Source organism: Xenopus laevis, chromosome 8L (assembly GCF_017654675.1).
Source record: "Xenopus laevis strain J_2021 chromosome 8L, Xenopus_laevis_v10.1, whole genome shotgun sequence".
Lineage (NCBI taxonomy): Eukaryota > Metazoa > Chordata > Amphibia > Anura > Pipidae > Xenopus > Xenopus laevis.
This window is the reverse complement of record NC_054385.1, coordinates 76809314-76816949: the sequence shown is the minus strand read 5'-3', so window position 1 is coordinate 76816949 and position 7636 is coordinate 76809314.

The window sequence follows — 7636 nt, the reverse complement described above, 5'->3', positions numbered from 1 at the left end:
GTAGAGGTATGCTTGTAGACCCCATTGAGTTAGTGAAGAGGGAATAGCTGATAGTTTGGGGCAAGTCTTGATAATGGGGGATTTTAATTACTCAGATATTGACTTGAGCAACAGTACTGCCATTTTTGTTAGTGGAAGCAACTTATTATAAGAAGATAATTTTATGTCACAGTTTGTTGATAACCCAACCAGAAATCGTGTTTTGCTGGATCTAATCATCTGTAACGAAGCAGAAGTCATATAGCAAATGTGCAAGTACTAGAACAACTAGGGTAACCATAATGTTATCTCATTCAGGGGATTATTTATCAAGGGTTTTAGTTTTTTTCTATCTAGAATAAATTCACAACTCAAATGTTTGCTTATTTATGAAAAAAAACTGAATGTAATAAACTTGAATGAATGCAAATGGGGGGGGGGACTCGAATACTCAAGCTGATCAAGTTATCTGCGAAATAAAACTAAAATACCTCAAATTGATCGAGTTTTCAAGCGAAAACCTCCATACAAACCTGAAAATCACGAAGGCAAAAAACATCTTCAAATAATTCAAGGGACCTTTGCCACTGACTCCTGCATGACCAGGTTTTAGCTGGAGTATTTTCGGATTGAAATAAACATGAAATAATTCATACCCAATGGGGTTGTTTTGCCTCTAATAAGGATTCATTATATTTTAGCTTGGATCAAGTACACCATTATTTTTCTTTATTACAGATAAAAAGGAAATCAATTCTAAAATAGGAATTATTTGATTAAATTGAGTTTATGGGAGACTGCCATACCATAATTCAGAGCTTTTTGGATAGTGGGTCATACAGATGGCATACCTGTATACACTGGGGCAACAATGACTCTTAATTTCAGGCAAATTTTAGTTACTTAAGATGTTTTTATATGGTCATGAAACTCCTTGGTAACTTATAATTTCCTTATAATTTATAACAGGGGGTACTTTATTCTCTATATATTTCACAGGTTATTCATGGCTGTATATTAAATATAGTTATTTATATTCCCTGACTAGGCATCTCCTTTCTTTTATACCATTTGAGTTTCTCAACTGAACTAGTGAATACGGGGAGGCACATTTATTCGAATTCATGTGAGTTTTTAAAAACTCCCTAAACTCCCATAGATGCGAAATTCGACTAATCAAAATTTATTAATAAAATCCAATTTTTTAAACTCGGATGAATTAAATCTACCCGAAAACTCGAATTGAATTTGAGTTCTTAAGGGCCAGAGTATGACAAATCTTGTAAATCTAATTAGAATTTTTAAAAAAACCTCAAATCAAATTTTAATAACTCCCAAGTCAAATTTGACAGATTTGACTATAAAAAAATGGAAAATTTGAATTTTCAATTCTACCCTTGATAAATCTGCCCCTACGTCTTGCAGTTATTTATATTGTTTTTCACAGAATCGGTCCTAGATTCAAACAGCAGCTGGTTTTCTCCTCTGTGCATGAGACATTACAGCAGTAAATTAGAATAGCACCACTAATTCAGTTTGCCTTTTAAAAGCCCTTATGCAGCATAGCAATTGAAGTATTAAAGGGGTTGTTGGGATTTTAATTTCATTGTTAATTCCTTTATGAGAAATAAAAACTAGGCAGATGATGAAAGTGCTTATAAAAGGTATGCATCCATAGGGTAGTGTGTCCATAACTTTTGTAACCGCACAGGAATTATAAACACTTTAGTGCACACTGGCAATGTTCATCACATTTTTGTACTGTACGTCCCCATCTGTAAAGGAATACTGAGAACGCAGAGTATTCAGCAGTAATTGCTGAGCTCAACAGCAATTGGAATTTAAAAATTGAGAGACGTTTAGATTGGATTCCCTGAGAATGCAGCTGTGGTAGGGCAGGAAATGTAATTTGAAAGGAGCACAAGGGAAACTGTCTGAAGTGGGCAGAGGCTGTTAGCTGATCGAAGAGGGCTTGTTGGAATATAGATTTGCATTACACCGATCCATAGCTTGGAAATTGCCTGCAAATTGTTTTATAAGCTGGTATCAAGGTTACATTTTCTAGCAAACTAAATGGAAAGCCATGTGAGGCCAAAAACTCTTATAACAATGTGAAAAATGGAGGGATTTCAGTGATCAATAAATGGCGAGTGACTGCACATGGTGCCCCCTTTTAGCTGTGTTTGTTTATGGTGAGGAAAATATTTAATTCCAGAAATATCCTCTTTTATCGCCAAAGTTTAAGTTCAATACACAGAAAAAATGGCCTGCAGCATCTCTCGGAGCATTATTAGCCAAAGTCGATACACTTCTTGTGTAAGCCTAAAGTTTTCAAACATTTAAACATCTTTTCACTGTTTTACAGATCTAGAAATGCTGTGGTTACTTTATCGTAGCTGCTCTATTTGTATGTTTCTGCCTTACCCTTCAACATAACATTTTTGCAATGGAAATCCCTAAGACCAAGACATCTCATATCATTGAACAACTCAATTGTTTTTTTATTTCTCCCCTCATATAAGCAAAATCAGTTGTCCTGTTTGTGCATAGAAATGAGAGTGTCAGTGTTTATAGAACAATTGTGACCATGCTGAACATCAAGAAGTGTGTTTGTTGATCAGAAATTCCTTGTTATGGTTGGACAACCTTGAATTGTGAACTGGAAAGGTGGGACTTACCTTAAAACAAGTAGGATTTGGGGAGCACCAAGGTGTATCTAGATGTAACTGTGCCTTATTAGGGGTGTGCCCTTATATATCATATACTAGGAATGTTGGGAAGGAAACGTTACATTTTCTCTGATCTCTAGAAAATTACTGTCGTTTTACCAAGTTTTCTCACTGCAATTCAATTCTGCATTTACTCTAAGGCTGATCATGTTATGCTGTTGCCTGGGGGTGCAATATAGAGTACTTATCTGCTTCAATGACATTTTTTTTAATGTCTTTACTTTGGACATACCGTACAGGCTAGGCCTGAAAGCTCAGATTTACGTAATGGCCATCTCAACTAGACATTTTAATCAAATAATGAAAAAAGTTTGCCTTTGTCTCTGTAATAATAAAACAGAACCTTGTACATGATCCCAGCTAAGATATAATTAATCCTTATTGGAGGCAAAATAATCCTATTCGGTTTATTTCATGTTTAAATGATTTTTTTGTAGTAGACCTAAGATACGGAGATCAGATTTACAGAAATAACCCAGGTCCTGAGAATTCTGGATAACAGGTCCCATACCTATATTTTAAATAACCTCTATCAGCTGCTATAGTATTTCTGGCCAAAAAAGACCCGCACAAGAATGAATAAATACTAATATTTCACTGATCTTGGAGTGCAGGAAAATATCTATAATATAACCTGCACACAGCTCAGAATTGCACTCACAAGGTAAAATAAGTGGTTATATGTACCAAATATACCTTTTAGAGTATCATTATATATAGGTAGCAGTGTGTATACTAAAGAATGCTTATCATATACACAGCATGTCCCTTTTTGTATTGATGCCTGTGGATGGTACCATAGGTGCCGTTTTTGTTTGTTTAATGTTCGAGGATCTTTTTTCAAAGAGTACTGGTGGTGTTTCTTAGTAATCAGGGATCATGACTATTGTGTCCAGAAGTGTACCCGCCCCACAAGAATGTATGCAATATATTTTTGAAGATGTTGATGCCCAAAGGGGTTTTATTCCTGGCATTTCCAGACCATCTTGTATATACAGTATATACAATACACAGGTATGGGATCTGTTATCCAGAAAGTTCCGAATTACAGAAAGGCCGTCTCCAAATCTTTAAAAACGATTTCCTTTTTCTCTGTAATAATAAAACAGTACCTTGTACATGATGCAAATTAAGATATAATTAATCCGTATTGTAAGCAAAAGCATATATATATATATATATATATATATATATATATATATGTAGCGCTATAGTAAATTGAGTGCACCTTACTCTACTATAGGCTTCACTCCTAGTACATATGCTCCGGATGAGACCTTAAAACCTTAGGGAGAGATCTATAAGGGTGAGTAGCCTATTCTTACTAGACCTGACCTGTCTAGGTTCCACTCGAGCTCTGCCTCCTGCACAGGCTAGAGCCAGCACAGGATGGACCCTGAAAGTATGGCTTCAGAGCCTTTTATACTCTAGCACAGTGCCATCTTCTGGTCACTGTGAGAAATAACAAGTCAACAGTACCCCTCCCAACTGTATTTTAGGACCCAATTAGGTGTCCATAACATGGAGGGACTGCCTGACAATAACCTTAGGGGTGGATACTTTACACATCCCTACATTCTCCCCCTGGTGAATTCCTTAGGTCCCGGCAAGGAACATATTCAACTAACAAAGCACCAAAATACATTGCAACATTACACATGTATTATATTCACTGTAGGGTTAACTTCCCCTCCAGTAGCCTCTTCGTACTAGGGAACCATGGTTAACCTGAAAAGAAAGCAGTTTAGGCATATCTTGCTAGAAACCATTTATAGGACACAAGCAGTTAAGGCACATCTTGCTAGAAACCATTTTAAGAAATCTACCTCTATCATGGAACAATGGTCTAAGTCTTCTCGCTACTGAAGACTTAGTACATTCATATCAAACACTTTACCAAAAAGGGATACTTAGCCATTACCTTATAACCTCTTCGGGGTAACTCTCCAGAGTAACCCAGGTACAATGGCATATCTGAAAGAGAACAGCAGCATAGAAAAACATCAGACTGTCACTGAACTGTGCCTTTATTAGTGTCACATTTCATATCATTGTGGCAACACCATAGCATTCATCATATTATATAACCACTCTTGAGTACTGTCCAGGTACCCTTGGTCAATAACTCTCTGAAAAGAAAAGCACAAGTTAGACATACTGTTTTTTTTCATTTGGGTTGGTGAGACAACTGTGGTGCATTTTCTCTTTCCTCAGCATTTCGTCGATGAGCCAATCCTCATAGGAAACAGCCACTCTCTCATACACCCACAAAGGAGCATAGGGCATAAAATAGCCCCATTTTCGGTAAACTCGAAAGTTTATCACTCGTTGCACTCGGGAAACAGACCTAAAAATGTTGGGATCTGCTCGCCCAGGCAGAACCCAGAAATCCTTCTCTTCTTCTGGGCCTATCTTTGGAGGTGCAGTGAAGCTACGAGACATAAACTCTTTGGGAGCAGGTTGATCATTCAACTCTTGGCTCTCCTCATCATACTCCTCCCATCCTGGGGCAGTCGCCATTGTGGGATCCACTTTGGGTTTAGGAATATTCGCCACCCAGTCTTTTTCACCGGCCAAAGATATTTTTCCCCACTCTAGGTGATAAAGTTCAGATACATGGGTGCTTTCCCATGGCTCACTAGGGGTAACATGCACCATCACTTTGGGGTTGCAAGACTGTACTGGTTCACTGACCACTGGTCTTTGACACTTGCACCGAATTTGTGCAGCATTCTCTGACACTGACTTCCAGTCATCATCCTCATCTTGGAGGGAGGTCAGCTCTTTCTCCACTTGACTCTCAGACAGTGGGGGATCTCTGAACATTGGGGTCACTGGCAACACAGACCCAATTTGCCCAAATGAGAATTTGCGCCAATCAATAGCTTGAGTTAGGACTGGAGCACAGGACGGTGTGTTAAGAGCAGTGTAAGTAGTAAGGGTTACATCCACCCAAGGTCCCGAATTCCTCAACCGCATCTCACGGGCTGAGAGGCTCTCTTTGGGGCCTATCACGGAGGTATCTTCCCGATCATCCTCTGGGCTTTTCTCCTCTGGAACTTTATCCACGTCAACTGCAGCATGCACTTCAGGCTGCAGGGTTTCCACCTCAGGAACTAAAGCAACAGCTTCAAGCCTGAAGTCTGCAGTAGGCTCTGACACAATTTCACCATCTGTGTCTACCCCTGGTGCAATCGGCACTGTCGCCACTGATGGCATGGGCGTTGGCGACGCCATAATTTCACCCCCACTCTCGGGCTCTTCTGGGACAGGGGCAGCGCCCGCATCAACTGTCCAGCCGGACGGGGTCATCTCACTAACCGCATCCGCGGTCACTAGGGCCTCACCTTCAATCGAAGCAACTTCAGAGGGGAATGCACATTCCTCGTTACAGCAGGCCTCCTTATGGGGAATAGGTACATGGGATTCCGGTGCGGGAGCCGCAACCGCTGACACCCCCGGGGCCTCCTCTATCTCTTCATAGATCAGTATAGAGTTGCCGCTCACCTCATCCTTGGTCGTCCCCACCAATGGAAGCTGGTCTGCCCGAATAAAAGGTCCCATCCATAATTGAGAGCCGCATTGCAAACAGGCTCCACTGGGATCCTCTAGGGCTTTGGGTGCTTCCAGATCACATAGGCCGCATACTGGAACCATTCCCCGGGCACTGGGTGAGAAAGTCCCTTGATATACATACTGCCGCTCATGCTCCACAAGAGTAGGAGCGCACGGCACTGGCTTTTCTTCTGGCGCTCGAACCTCTGGTTCAGCAACAGACTCCGCTATCTTTTTTGCATCCGCTAACTCCAGCAGGGTTGAAGCAAGATAAAAAATGGCTGCAGTACTGTCTTCTACACTGGGGCGCCTCGCCATGACCCTGGAGGCACCTTCTCTGTTTGGTCTGGCACGCCTCCTTGGCCTCTTTCGTGCGCTTCCCAACTTTACCCTTACTGAGCAGGGTAGTGACGGGGAACGTGGCGCATTACAAATTTCCACAGCAGCAACTTCTTCGTAAACTCCTCCTGGTGGATCACTCTCAGCAGGGGCACATTCGGGCATAATATTAACACAGGCCACTTCTATGGCAGGAGAGTTCCCCATATTCAATGCACACAACTCCGTCGTTAATAAAGTAATAGTCGAATCCACTTCCAAACCTGGGGACACATTAGCACTGGACTCCTCCGGGTAATCTACTCTGTCAACGGACCCAGTAACCCCTACACTCTCTCGGGCAACCTTCTGCAGGGGCTCCTATGGGATACACTCTGGAGGGCCAAGTTTCCTTGTAAGGCTCATCAGGGACCCAGTATAGGAACCTGACCTTTCCCTTTTCCATTGAAGGCCCCTGGGTGACATACTCAAGCCCGTCGAATAACGGGTTATCCATAAGAGCGTGATGCACACTATCTGGAGGGCAATGCTCGGGTATGCCGTCAACCACAACGGCCTGACACGGCTCCACTTTCTCTAAAAGAGCCCACAGATACACAGCAGACGGGGTTATCACAACCATTTTCTCCTTTTTTGGGGGACTGTGCTGGCAGGCTTGCATAAACACAGGGACAGCCATCCGGCAATCCATGAGGGAAAATCATAGAGGGCCCCTCACCATCATCGGGGAGCTCATTTTCTACTTGCCATAATAGCCGCACAGTGTCCTGAATCTCTGAAGGAGCACGGGCCATGAAACGGTACCGGATAAATCTTGGGAACATACTTAAAGGCCTTGCAGCTAGGTACACAGGAGCGAGTGGGTGAACTCCATCTATCACCACCGCTCGCCGAGGGTTTATACATTCCTTAATAGCCCAGGCATACACTGCGTCAGAAGTTATCAAGCCTGGGATAACTGAGGGGAAATGACCCTCCATTTCTTTAGGCAGTATAGTAGGCATTTTCACTATGGCTCAATACTATACTGTAAC